At 36.5% G+C, this 15,563-nt stretch overlaps 1 long non-coding RNA gene across 1 annotated transcript in view; it reads right to left on the bottom strand.

The window, feature by feature from the left end:
* LOC127683468 (uncharacterized) overlaps window positions 1–15,563 on the bottom strand; it is a 181,755-nt gene that overhangs the window by 67,774 nt on the left and 98,418 nt on the right. The gene's annotated exons all lie outside the window — the stretch shown is intronic.

The raw sequence follows: 15,563 nt of genomic DNA, 5'->3' as shown, positions 1-15,563 counted from the left end.
TAGACATGAGACATGCTCTCCTGTGCTGTGTTTCTCCTAAGCTACTTAGACCCATTTGTTTCTTTATAGTAGTCTTTTCTTGACTACTTTTAGTAATATGAGTTGAGACAAAATAAGAAAAATACATCAGAAAAGCATGGTATATAGCACAGGTAGCGACTGACTATCATGGTGGCTTCTGGCAAGCTGAGATGGCATTTGCCTCAGTTTGCTAGGATGGTGCAGTCATGCTAAACACAGACCTGATCCCAAGGGCTCAAATTCTACAGAGGCCATGTGGACCTGGTGATGTTGTGGTTGGTCCAAGACTCCAGAATAGACAAGTTTCTATACCATAACATGCTTCTAAGCATCACACTCTGGCTTCAGACTCAGAACACTGGCAGACTATTGTTTGATTGTTGAAGATTCACAATACACAGTCAACACCAGCATAAACGACAAGGAAACAAGAGCTCAAAGTGTACACTGATGTCCTGCCCATCCACATTATAGTCTTCATGTTACAAGAGACCTAATGTTTGCTCCAACATTTCTGTCTTTTCCCCTGTTTGCTCTACTTTCATTTCCTTATAGGTCTGTTGTATCCTTTGTACTGTAATTTTAGCAGCATTTTAAATTTTTCATGTTGTTAAAAATATATTTACCTTCATATTTTTACTGAATTTTTAACTTACTTTTTCAGTATTACATCATCTTAATTTAATATTCTTGCTATTTGTTTTTATTTAATTTCATTATTTTTATATCCGTGACTTTTGTTTATATTTTGGCATGCATTAATTATTTTCCAAACTTTATCATTACTATGAAATATTTTTGCTATTGTTTCTCTACCTGGATTTTTTCTAAATATATTGCTCTTTCCCATTCCCCTCCTTAACATTATTTTTGATACCTCTTCATTTTCCTTTAATTTATGTAACATTTTATGTATTCCATTATCCCTTTCTCTGCTTACTTCATTTATTCACTATTTCTACCTTTACACACACAAATACACATGCACACACACACATACACATACACATGCATGCACACACACACACATATATACATAAATATTATATCGCTGAATAGTAATGTCATAGCTCAATACTTACATTAGTCTAGTCATTTTCTATTTTATAACCCTTAAAGATAAATTAGTGAAGCTTCATTAATTTAATTTTGAATGTATCTGTATTTTATGTTTTGATGCGGTTGATATTATGGTAGTTTGTTTTATATTTTCTGAATAGCATTAAAGACAAAACCTTCAGGAATGGATTGTTCCAACTACAAATAAAAATCACAGCAGATGCTCAATACAACATATATACAATTTGAACATAGAAAAGAAAAAGAAACATAGACACACAAGGTGGAGAGAGCTACAAGAGGGCAGCTGCCGCCAGGTCCCACAGGGACTCCTAGGCTCCAGAGACACATGTAGGGTTCACAAAGATACAAGGCAGTGGAGGATGAATGTGAAGCTGATGAGTATAAAGTATCTCTGAATGACTGAACAATTTGGTCTTGTGAGAAGATGCCTTTCGAAATGATTTCACAGAATTCAATATGGACAGTGGGATAGGGAGCACAAATGACAAAGAATAGCAGAAGAAATGACACAGTAATGCTTATGGGTATAGGAAGTCAGCTGGAGAAGCAGATAAAGGAATATGTTGCTACTAAATAGGGCAACCAGGGTGATTGGATCACCACTGCCATCCCCACTCTGTGGGAGAAGAGCTTTGTGCCACTGCGATGACTGCCATGCTTGGGGTCCCACCAGGCAGTTAGTGTGAAGTGCTGGGTCATATGCTGAGACCTGGAGCTTATTTTGGTCCTGACCTTGGAAGTGCCACCCAACTGCATGATCACCATGATTCTGGGTAAAAACAGGTTACCTGAAATGATGTTTCATGATATTCCAGTTTTTATGGTGCTTCAGAAACTTTGAACCTAGTGACTCATTGGAATAAGTATTTCCAAGTAAAAGAGTTTGGGGAAAATAATATATTCTGTGACACACTGTAGATTCCAACAACACTTTAATAAATGAATGTGCAATAGAGAGGTACACATAGAAATAGAAAGATGGGGAAATTCAGTGGAACCTCTGGTAGTGGGAAGGAGAAGTATGGAAGTGGTAATGAAGTTATGTGGTCATGGGTACAGTAGACAAAGAAACATTTCATCCTGACTCTAGACTTGCACAATCAGCCTGGCTTTGAGAAACAAGATATCCAAGGTGAATAATGGCTCATTTTTTGGGTTAAGTTTCCTAGAAAGACTTCCATGGTCTGTTCTGCCACCAAGAGACAGGTTGATGACCATGGTATGTGCTGTCAGTAGAAACCATTTTAATATCTGGGATCTGTGCTGCTGATGAAACCATGTTACTGGACATGATCTGAGCTGCAGAAGCCATGTTGACAACCATGATTATGCCCATGATCGAGGTAAGAAACACTTCTGCAATGGTATGGATGACTATAGGCTCATGACCAAGAAGGGGAGACATAGAAAACTCTTGTAATTATTGATGCCCACAAGTACTTTGCTGACTGGTGTCAGATAAAGCTCTCACCTGGGATGCTCTGCTAGTGCATGACAAATACAGAGGGAGGCACTCTCAGTCAGCCATTGAACTGAGCACATGATCCCCAATGGGGAAGCTAGAGAAAGGATCGAAGGAGTTGAAGGGGTTTACAGCACCAGAGGAGGAACAATGATATGAGCCATCCAGTACTCCCAGAGCTCCCAGGGACAAAAGCATCAACCTGATAGTACATGTGGTGTTACTGATGGCTTCAGATGCATAAGCATCAGAGGATGGCCTTGTGGATATAAAAGGAAGGAAGACCCCCTGACCCTGGAAAGGCTTGATGCAGTAGTGTAGGGGAATACCAGGACAGGGAAGCAGGAGGGAGTTGATTGGGGAACAGGGGGATGGGAGATGGCTTATGGAACTTTTGGCGGAGGGACCAGGAAAGGGGAAATCATTTGAAATGTCAATGAAGAATATATCTAATAAAAAAGAAAACTCTTGTAATAACCCTTCAGCCCCAGAAACAGTTAAAAAAGAAGATTATTAAAGAAGTTATTTAAAAATTGTGATAAACATGCTGAACTGTAGTTCTGTACCACTAATGGTTTCTGGTGGGAGTGGGGTGAGGAAGAAGTGAGTTGTGTTTAAGAGGCTGGCCACTGGTGAGTGTGACCTTGTATCAATGTCTATATGGGCAATACAAATTGGACTCGGTGGATTTGAAGGAGAGTGGTACAAGGGTATGAGGTGAACCTGGGGGGATTGGGAAGCAAGCATGATTTGAGTGTGCTGTATGAAATTCCCAAGTAATTAACCAAGATACTATGTTGGGAACAATTGACAACAAAGCAAGGTGACGTAACTTCTGCAAAAGTCAGTGACTCCTCAACTGAGAGCTCAAAAGTAACAGTGCAGGTAAAATGATTGTTGAATTTTCCAAGAGGGCAACTAGTAAAATTGATCAATGACTTCAAAAAGGATGCAAACAAAAAAAAAATGAATTCAAGTCAGGACATGAAGAGGGAATTTCACCATGATAGGAAAAACTCAGAAAGGTAGGCGAATGAATGAGGAATGTGCATGGAAAAGTCAACAGCATGGGAATTTGGAAGAAAAATTAGTATGTGAAGTAGAATTTAAGGAGCAAAAGGAAATCTTAGAAATGAAAAATAATTCAAGGAATCAAATATAATGAGAAGGTATCACTAATTACCCTTGTCCAAACAGAAAGAGAAGATAACAATGTCAACAAAATTTAAGAACATAAAACATTCAAATTGTATCCATGAAAAGAAATGTTGAGTGGCTGGTACTGTATTCTTGTGGAGAGTTTTCGCAGTGTGGCTGAACCTGACTGTGAACTCCAGTACCACATAAACCTGTTGTGGTTGTAAACACTTATAATCCTACACCTGAGTTGTGGAGAGGGCATGGTCAAAAGTCAAGACAATTCCATGCTATGCAAAGAGTTTGAATGTAGCCTACCCTATAAACAACTACCTGGGAAAAGGCATGCCCATTTGGTATATTTATAATCCAGAAAACAAGAATTCATCAGGTAATATCAGAAATGTAGGTAAAATGTAAAAGCATACAGAATCTAGTCAATGAAATAATTCCATGATATTTTCCAAACCTAGAAGAGTAATGCATATCTAAACCCAAGACACATTTAGAATCATTTCTAGATATGGCCATGTTTCCATGACATATACAGTCAAATGTCAAAAATACAAAGCAAATAAACACCATTAAACCTATAAAGAAAAAGCTCTGAATTGCATGTCAGAATAATATAGACCTCTTATCAAGTAACCTTCAAAACCAAGAACATACGAATGATATATTCCAAATCCTGTAAATAAATAAATGCCAGCCCAGACTGCTATATCCAGATGAGCTGTCTCTTAAACTTGACAGAAAAAATATTTCAAGACAAACAAAAAGTGAGACTGTTCATGACTACCAAGCTGGCAATACAGAATAAAATATGACAGTGCCAGTCATGAGGAGCACAGGAAAGAGAACATATTAGGACAGTAGCAGATGAACAAAGAAGCCCTGGGAAAGACCTCATCAGGACAAACATAGTGGACCATTTAACCCCAGTATCAGTAGTGGAGAAAGTAAAGTAATTTCCAAACCAATTAGGAAACAATTATCACATTTTTATGGATAATTAAACATCTCTTAACAATAACCTTGAGTGTAAACCTCCTCAGCGTACCAATAAACAAAGAGAGAAAACTTCAGTAGTGAAGACCTTCAGAGATTGATAGTTAAATTATAGAAAATAATATACTGAGTATATAGAAACAGAAAATGAGCTGGCTGTTAGTTATTCTGATACCAGCTAGCTAAAATTAGTCATAAATAAAACCACTTCATACTACTAGGTTGAAAAATGAATCAAGAAGCTATCCCAAGGCAAGTGAGATGAGATGACTCAGAAGGTTAGGGAACTTATTGCCAAGTCTGGTGATAGGATTTAATCTATAGAATCTACCTGGATGGAGGAGAGAACTGATTTCCTCAAGTTGTGTTTTAAGTTCCATATATGAGTTAATTCAGGTTCACACCCACATGTGTAAACAAACATGGACACACACAAATAGAAAATAAATGTAAATACTTTTTTTAAAGAAGATTTAACAACTTTATATGTGTATATAATGTACGCTAAGGTATCTTAGAAGGATTCCAGTGACATACATTATGTCATTTATAGTACTTTGAAAAAATATATTCAAAGATATTAGAATATCTGGAAAAATGTTCAAAAAATCTGGAAATATATTCAAAGATACTCATGTTCTACCAAAATTGTATCAATAAGATATGACCATCAATCAAATCGATACAATGGAAATAGATTGAAGTAGTAACAACAGCCCATTTTGCCACACACACATAGAGAAGGCCAAAGATTAGACAATTTGCTTTAAAAAAAAGACCTAACAGCCATATTCTGCAACTCAATCTACAAAACAACAAGGAGGAAAAAAATCCATTATCAGCCTCATTCGATGAAGCTTTCAAAGTTCTAAAGCAAACCTCATCAAAAAAAAAAAAAAAAAAAAAACACAAATGACACAAACATCCCAAATCAATGATATGCAACATGACCATATTGCAACTCAGAGGACTTGCAAGGCTAACTATGTGCAAATAAATAAATGCAAAGCCACACATAAATGGATTTAAGGACATAAATCCCACGAAGAACTTAGTAGACACAGAAAAGTCTTTTGGTACAATTTTGTATCTCACTTCAAGACTTACACTTTTATTTGTTATAATCACCACTAAAAGCAGGATAATGGCAATGCAACCTTGAATGCTTTTTGACCTGATGTAACTCTAAAAATACTTTTAAATATAACCAGTTAAAAGACTAATGTTGGGTATGTTAGCACACATATAATTTCAGCTCTTAACTTAGGTAACTGAATTGTTTCTGGTTTTCAACTGTAGTGATAGTTATTTCAAACATAATGTTTCACTGCTTATATAATTTTCTCAGGAGTTAACAAGAATCTTTGCAACAAAATAAATTCACTCAAATAGAGACCCAACATGTATGTTTATAAGTAACAGCAAAGTTTTAGTTTAAGTTCTTTTTTTTTTAATATTTTTATTTTCTATATTGTTTGTTTACATTCCAAATGATTTCCCCTTTCCTGGATCCCCCCTCCCCATATGTCCCATAAACCTTCTCTCCATTCCTTCTCCAATCCCCTCCCTCCTTTTTCTCTGTCCTTATATTCCCTTCCCATGCTAGATCAATCCTTTCCAGGATCAGGACCCTCTCCATACTTCTTCTTGGCTGATGAAACTCTTTTGAACTAGATGGACAAGAGTGTAGTATCACAGTGTCTTCAGTAGACACATGTTTCTCTTTACAAATATTATTTCCTGAAAAGGAGATAATACTCTTATTTTGATCACATCCTTTTTCCAGTTAGTCACTGAAGGTTTTATATTTACCTGAAGTACCTATTAAGTATGTTAAATATTCTCAAAGACATACACCAAAAGTAAGAGAATTAACACATGAAATACAAATTAACTAGTCTATAATATGCTAAAACTCCTGAATGTTTTTAGTGATCCACATATTAACATTTTTCTTTGAAATAATTTATTCATAATGGATTATTTTTCCTAGTTGAACCTTTGTGCCAAAGGTAGGAAAGACAGTCATCAGGGCCTGACAACTGGTTTTCACACCCTGCCTGATATACTCTTTAGATTACATTGAATTGGGACACATGATTTTATATGTGCTGTACTATTACTTGGTATCTATTTCTCCATTAATGCTTAATTAATGAAACTGCGCCACTATTTAGGTACTTTGTAGCCCTTTTAGTAGCACCATCTAAGCTTTTTCAAGACTACATCTGACCCTACCCAGCACCAATGAAAATGCTGGGTGGCTTGAATTTCTTTTTGCATATTTTACTCTCAAACTCTACACCAAATCACAACTGTATTCCTTAGAGAGAAGGCATCTATTTCTCCCAAAAGGGAAAAAAATGAATTGTACAGATCAAGAATTTACAATTGTAAATTAATCCTTCTAGGCCTATTAAAGAATTATTTTAAGTGAACATATTTATGTAAAATAATTGACAGTACTGCTATTGTTTTGTATTAACTGCCTTCTGATAAAATGTTTTATCTTCCCATGCATGTAAGTTCCTAAAATGTTAGTAATGGCCTATTCCAATCAGCCCTTAACTTTTATTTTCGAAAATTACATCTTGTTTACCATAAGTTTTTCATTGTTTAGTGAGACAAAATAGTGCTGAAATGTACACGTGTCAGGTGAGAGATTTTCTTCATTTAAACAGTTTTATTTAGACATTCCTTAACCTGAGTCACAGTTAACAAGAGTTCACTACTCCTCACTGGAAACTATCATTCATGATGAGAAACATATTAGAATAGTATTAGAATAGCTATGCCATACACATGTGCAAGCATGGCCAAGAAAAAGACAAAAATAGAGATATATAGAGAGATAGAGAGAGTGGGAAGGAAGGAAGGAACAAATGAATGAACGAAGGAAGCCAAATTTAATATATATATATATATTCTTTGTTTACAATCCAAAAGCTTTCCCCTTTCCCAGTTCCCCCCTCCCCATATGTCCCATAAGTCCTCTTCTCTCCATCCATTCTCCTATCTTTCCCCCTCCCTTTTCTCTGTCCTGGTATTCCCCTACAATGCTGGATCAAGCCTTTCCAGGATTAGGGCCCTCTTCTTCCTTCTTCATGGGAATCATTTGATATGCTAATTGTATCTTCAGTATTCAGGAAGCCAAATTCTTAATCATATATCTCCTAGGAATAGTTAGTTTTCAAAGCAGTGCTTTAGTAGATTATATTTGAACCATACAAAGTAATATATAAGAATAGACTCAATCCTCACAAGCACTAATATCTGTGAGGAGAGTGAAAAAAAAATGTTATTTTCTTTATTTTACAAGAAGTTAAGCACTGTGGGAGAAGGAAGGTTGCTAGCAAATTTGTGCAGGTCAATTAACTTTTTAAATTTATTTACAAGGCTGAGTAAATTCTTATTAAGTATTTTATCTAAGGGGTTCAAAATGATCTAGATTTAATGTTTGATAACAAGCATTTTTATTCCAGCTCATAAAATAAGCAAGTTCAGGCAACAACCGTGTCTGTCACTTGTTTAATTTCTCCATACAAGTCTGCTGAAGACCTGAAACAGCATCACCAGCCAAATTCTCAAGACTCACAAAGCAAGAACCTCAGTAAATGAGTGCATGTGAATGATGTAGAAATTAAATTACATTTATATTAATTGAAATGTGCTGCTAAGTTATACTAACAAGTATTTTAAATACTTTAAAATTTGTCGTTGTGTATTCTTCCTCCACACATGTAAATTTTTTATTATACCTCATTCCTCCTTTCCAATTCTTCCCAAGTTCTTATCCCTATATCTCCCACTCAACTTCCTATCTTCTTGATAGCATGACTGATATAGGTGTGTGTATGTGTGTGGGCGTGTGTGTGTGTGTGTGTATATATATAATATATATATACATGTATATGCATATATGTATATATATGTTTATATATATGATGAATAGATGTGCAATGTGTGATATATAATATATAGAATATATGATATATATGACATATGCTATATGGAATAAAGATATAAAAGTATAATGATAGGTAGCTGATTAGATGATTTGATGGTTATATAGATTAGATATTACATATACTCATTAGAGGGATATAGATATAGATAGATATATAGATATAAATATATAGAATAGATAGAGATAGGGATAGAGACAGAGCATAGATATATAGATATATAAAGGCATAGTTACTATTGTAGGGATCTTACTGGAATAAGCACGTTATCACCAATTAGAGTAGGAGTGAGGATATGTCATTGATAAACCAAAAGCCGGGTTCAATCTCAGGTGCAGTTTGTATTCTCATTTTCTACTGTAAAACCACAATATGGAGAGTACTAACAAGCAAAAGCCCAGAAACATGCAAGTGGGAGTGAATAGGTTGTTAAGGCCAATGGCCCATTGTTTCATCTATTTCTCTAGTTATTGTGTTCCATGAGCTAGTGAAGTCATATTGGGTAAATAGTCAGTACAAGACATGCTCTAAGTAAACCACTGAATAAATTAATACATCATTATATAATAATTGATCTCTATCATATCCTGCTTCAGTATCATGTACTGAAATATTTAAGCCTAAATTGGTGGCTCACACTTATAATTACAGTGGAGGGTTGAGGCAGGAGGATTAGTAACTTTGTGAGGCCAGTCTGAGATATATGGTGAGTTCTAAGCCATTCCATACTACAGTGTACAAAACTAAATCTAAAACAAATGTTTTTAAGTAACATATGTCTGTTTAACAGTTCAAGTCTTTTAATTCTCCCGCATTCTGCTTTCCCTTTATTTACTCTTCAAAGAAAAGCTAGTTTGACTGCTTGTGTAAGCAAAGTACATTTAGAAGAAAAGAATTATAATCTATAAATTAATTCACTATTTCATTTCAGCATTTTCTTGTAACCTCTACTGGGTAGAATGAATCGAAGCCTTTTGTTTGCCTGGGGTTGGAGCATACAGACGTTTCTCCACCGCAGTCATAATACTCACCACTGTAAAGTTTCTCATTACAAACACTATATCTGCATCACCCATTATAGACTCTGTGTGCCAAACTCATTTGGCTACTGGAAGCCTGAATAAATGGCCCATTGATAAGTCTACCTGTAATGCTCATTCTGGATGAGATTGTAATTTGAGTGAAACAAGCCATCATCCAGTCAAATGAAGCCCTGGATGGAGTGAACTGGCTGATCCTCCGATGAGGAAGACCTGACTCCTGTCTGAGCACTGTTACATTGTGTTGGTCTTGAGAGAAACAATGGCATGGCAGAAACTGGGCAGATGAAAGAAAACGTTCTCTTCCTGTGGATCTGGGGGCTTAAAGCAATCCAAGTTCCACAATGGTCCGTCAGGCTGAGAATTCCTTCAGAGTGTAGTTTTCCTAGTCTTCAAGTGGTAGAGAACAGACAGGCTTATATCTACAGGTCTTTTAATGAGTGTGAATTCTATTAATTTGCTCTCCACTCTCATGACCCAGTTCCCTCCTGGGGTGGTGGTACTATTTTCAAATCCTCCCGCAGCTCTCTGAGTTCTGTATATCAAAGTATCGGCAGAGACTTCTCTTCTTGAATTCCTTGCACTATCCTGGATGTCCCATCTCCAGCCTAATGTTTATGCTTACTTTCCCATTTAACAATAAATAAGGAAAGAATTCCTTAGTTCTTACGCAAAGTAAGATTTGACCACAAAAAATCAAAATGTGTTTTAAAAATGATGATTTAAAATAATATACTGTATGATAATTGCTCCAGTATCTTTGCTTCTTTGGAAGGTCCTCGTCAAGTTTGATGCTGGTCACTCTCTTGAGGAAACTATTTCTTCCTGAATTGCAAACTTAGCCCAGAGCAGCAAATTCCATAGCCTTTCCCCAATGCTACTCAGATTACCTCTAAGTTCAACTGAGAGTTTACTAGAAAAACACAGCCCTGCCCCAAATGACCTGTGGCTAGCACACCAGCTCCCTGTACACTCACCCATAATACTGTCCCCACAGGATCTCTAATGACCAGAACAGGATATGGATTTTATGTCTTTGTGAAGGATAACCAGTGTGGACTCTCATGCTGTTCCATGCTGAAGAACCAGCTGACATAACATATCTTGGGCTATTATTTCACCAGCCTTCTTGAAGTCTGTCTTAAATAGCTTCGCCAGCCTCAGAGGCACTGCTATTTTAAATAATATGGTGTCAGCACTTCTGTGATAGATACCAGCTGCCAAGCATTAAAAAAAAATTAGCCAAAAAAACCTAACCAGTTTTCAAATAAACACCATTTTAGGCTGCAAATATTTTTGATGAAATATTTTAACAGGAATCTTTGAGGAAACAATGTAGTAACTTCCCTTTAAAAAAATAAACATTTGGAAGACAAACCCAGAAAGATGAAAGAGGTGGAATTGTTTTACATACTTAGAAGTACCAACAAGGTGTAGGGCAAAGTTTACTATTCTGCCTGTGGCCAGGGATGCAGGGCAGTTGTAAATCACATAGGAACTCTGAAGTTTCATGCAGGTAATTCATTTAATTTTAGGAGGACACAGGGAGAAAAGACTAGAAAAATGCACATTTAGCAAGCTGGAGGGCAAAGGATATGGGCAGCATGGTAGCACACATTACCATTTCAAGCAGGTGACGTGCTGAAAGTGATCAATCTTACTGAGGAAGAAACATTATCAGCAGGAATACGTCTACGTCTGACAGATGGAGGCATTGCCATATAGGCTTAAAGTCCTGCACAGCTAGCAGGGATGGCAAAGAAAGAGCTTCACTCGGAGCCCAGCAGAATCTCGCAGTCCACTGTCCTATCTAGGGAACATTGTGCTTGGCAGCTGCCCAAATGCTAATCTAGCCCCCACCCAAGGCCAGCCATCACCCCTTGGGTTTCTTTGTGTCATGCACAAGGACCCCTATCTTGTTATAATACATCACAGTCTTTTCATCACACCTTTTATTAATACTATATGTCCTTTTTTTTTTCCTATGTGTTACATGTTCCTAAAGGCAGAAAAGTTATTTTGTGCATTTTTTGCTATCTTTGCATAGGTGAGTAAAATAAAATAATATAAAAGATTGTAAATGTGTTGTCAATCCAGCAACACCATTTTTTTTTTTTTTTAGGAAAGGGAACCCATCACAAACATTAAGAAACACATAGACTCTGTGCCAAAGATGATACATGAAGTTTGATTTTGGCTGACATAATTCCAGACATCAAAGCAATGCTGAAACAATGTTCTCTTAGCTATTTTGCTGGAAAGAAATTATCTTCCAAGCATCCTTGCTGAGACGCCCCGTGGGGGTCATAAAGTAGCACTAAGCATATTATCAGATGGAGGTGTCGGAGGAGGTAAGCATTAAATAACTGTTTTAGCAAAGTCAGAATCCCCTGGAGTAATACAGATGACGTGAAGGATTTGCATTTTCTTTAGATGTGCATTTCAACAAAAGCATTAATCTCTCCTTTCAGGAATATGTCTATATGGTCCTTACCATACTTACAACAGCCTTCACCTTGGAGAATAGGACTATATCCAATGCTATAAGAAGGAATATGTCTTCTTATGAGAGAATTGTAAGGCATGCATGCAGAGCCGATGGAGTACTCACATAACTTATAAATTAGCATTGCTCTTGAAGTGATAAAGGCAAACAGTATCTTCAGGGAATCTCTTTAAATTGTTTTCTCTGGCTTTTAAGGTGCAAAAGGTTCATCGAGGGAAAGCAAAAGCTTTTTATTGTGGTTTTATCATTTAGATTCGTTTCCAAAAAATGGAAAGAATAACTCTAGACTGGTTCATAAATATTGAACTTGGCAAAATAGGTTTCCCCCATGTATCTTAAGGCAAAATAAGACTAGAACTTTTTTCAATTTTTCCTTGATACCAGCTTATGTAAAATATAACTAAATATACCTGAAAAATTGCACTGTATACTCACTACCATAATATTTCATAGATTTTTTGGCATGGGTGTGTCCACAAATCCATATATATCATATCTCATATATCATATATATATCCCTCTATATTAAACTACATTTTTCTTCATTAATTTTTTTCTAAAAATTAAGGATTTCTGGCATCACATAATAATAGAAATTAATGATTAAAAAACAACCTACATAAATTTCATAATCAAAAAAATATAAATAGGAATCTGCTAAGAAAACTAGTGCAAAAAAAGGAATACTTTTAAAACTAAAAGCAAAAGAAACATAAAGAGCATCCGTGGAGACAAGAGAGAGAGAGAAAGAGAGTTAACAAATCTGTATTTCATATCTTCTATTTGCCTGGTGTTATTAGGTACAGTACAATTATAACAGCATTTTAGGAAAGACTTAATTACCTTAGTTTAAAAACTGTCCTTGTTAAGAAAGATCATCTGTGAAGGCTGAATTTCTATCAGTTTGTTTTCTGCAGTGCAGGGAGATGCACTGTGAGAGGAAGCCAGGTAAGGTGGAGCTAGGGCTAGAAGCCCTGGGGACCCTGAGGGGACAGTAGGAGATTTGCCTGCCAACAGGTCCCTGTTGTGTAGCCACAGCCCACATAGAGAGGGTTGTGGTCATCTGTCATGTAAGGGGCCGCACCCACAAGTCCTTCCTCATGCAGATGAGGCATCTCAGAGCAAGCCAATAGGAAGCACCTGCTGTCAAACACAACTCACCCCAAAACTGTGCATAAGATCCTATCCAGAAGGAATAAAGGTGTGTGAGAATTACTCCATCATCTGCAAACGTCTGTTGCACAAGAACTGTAAGACTGCCTGGGAGGAGAGCAAGAAGACCCAGTGCACTCTGCTCACTAACCTCTTCCCCCTGGGGTGTTGCATCTGTTTTGCCTGGAAGTTACATTGTGCTGATGACATCAATAGAAACTGCTTATAGCTTCCAAATCCACTGATTAACCACACTTGGAAAAGATGAGTCGCTGTACAATGAACAGTGGTGAATACAAAGACTCAGCTGCCAAAAACACAGAAAATAAACAACAGATGTGGGCTTAGCCAACAACAACAACAACAACAAAAACAACAACAACAAAAACAAAACAAAAACCACTTATACAACTCCTTCTAAAGCTCAAGAAAGATTTTAAAAGAGGAATTCAAAAGTATGTAAAGAGATAGGGTGAAGGGCTATGGACAACCATTTCCTAGACATGATATACCTACTATGATCATTAACTCACATCAATTGTAGTTATCCCTGCTAGGACCAATGAAGACAAGCCTTATCAATAGTCAGGCAAGACAGGGTATGGAAGTAGGCAGAAAGGCACAGAATCCTACCTTCATCTCTGAACTATAAATAGACTGGGAGAGAGAGGTGTAACTAACCCTAGTTTTGTACCCTCTGTTGAGCCAAGCAACAGTCCAAGGATACTTCTGCAATAGCAGTCAGGCAGATGTCCTTGGTTAACACAAGGTACCAAGACACAAAAGAAGACAGAAATAAACACAAAAAAGATATTTGTAGAGACAATGTTAGAGGGGGTGGGCTGAGAATAGTCATTATGATCATCATAGAAGCCAAGTACAATAAATTTAAACTTAAAAATCAAAACTAAATGTAAAGTGATAAAGGAACTTCAAATATTAAAAGTTAAGGGTTATTTTTGCTGCTGATAAAGCTGATTGAGATAAGATATGAAAAAATTAAAAGATGGCAACACTTTTTGTAGAAAATATCCAGGAGCTCTGAATCGATGACTCTGTTTCTTTCTGAAAGCTAGAAGGACTGATTCATTCAAATGTCATCAGATTCTCTCCATGAACACTAGTAAGTAGTTCAACGCAGTTGCTCGGATCCTAAGTATATGATGTACATAATCACATTGATTCTTGCTTTTGTTTTGTTTTGTTGTTTGTTTCATTTTGTTTTTTGCATTGTTTCGTTTTGTTTTTTGCATTGTTTTGTTTTGTTTGTTGTATTGTTTTGTTTTGTTTTTATTTTTGTTTTGATTTTGAGCAGCAGAGGAACTCCTGCATGCAGCTTTCTAAGTTGTGCATCACTAAGCTTCCCTGTTTTCTGGGATCCAGAAGCACCATAATGTATACCAACTGCACTAGTCTAGCAGAGTTAGCAAAAGCAAGCAGCAATAACAGATAAACATAACATGCTAAATCCCAATAATTTATAGTATAGAGAGAGATTTTTTGTTGTTGTTTAAAGTGTTATTTATGCTAAGGTGTTATTTATGCTAAGGTGTATTTATGCTAAGCATGAAACATAGATATCACTTGGAGTTTTTAATATTAAATTTGTCTGACATTTTGATTTCTACAATATAACAATGTATGGCTTAGTTAAGATTACTGTTGCTAAGAAGACAATGATGGGGCAAACTTGCTTGAGCTTTTACATCTCTGTTTATCATGGAGGGAACTGAGGGTGGGAACTAAACAGAGCATCAATGTATAGGCAGGAGCTGATGCAGAGGCCATGCAGGAGTGCTGTTTACTGGCTCGCTCATTGTTCATGGCTTGCTCAGCCTGCTTTCTTATAGAACCCAGAACCACAAGTCTAGGAGTGGCACAACCATAAACGGGCTGGGCACTCTACCATCAATCACTGATTAAGAAAATGGCTTTCCTATAGCCAAATCTTATGAGGGTGCTTTCACAATTGAGACTCCCTCCTCTCAGGTAACTACAGCTTGTGCCAAGTTGACATAAAAACCATCCAACACAGTTTGATAAGTGAAATTACATTTTGATAGGCTACCAGATTAAAAGAAAAGAAAACTATATTAGGCCATTGACCAGGGTATATTTATTAATTCATTTTAAAAATGGTCTTATCATTGGATCTAACCATCTTACTTCTTAGTACCACCCATGTAATC

Source organism: Apodemus sylvaticus, chromosome 4 (genome assembly GCF_947179515.1).
Source record: "Apodemus sylvaticus chromosome 4, mApoSyl1.1, whole genome shotgun sequence".
Taxonomy (NCBI): domain Eukaryota; kingdom Metazoa; phylum Chordata; class Mammalia; order Rodentia; family Muridae; genus Apodemus; species Apodemus sylvaticus.
The sequence above is the reverse complement of the archived record's forward strand: the minus strand, read 5'-3'. Positions and strand labels throughout refer to the sequence as shown.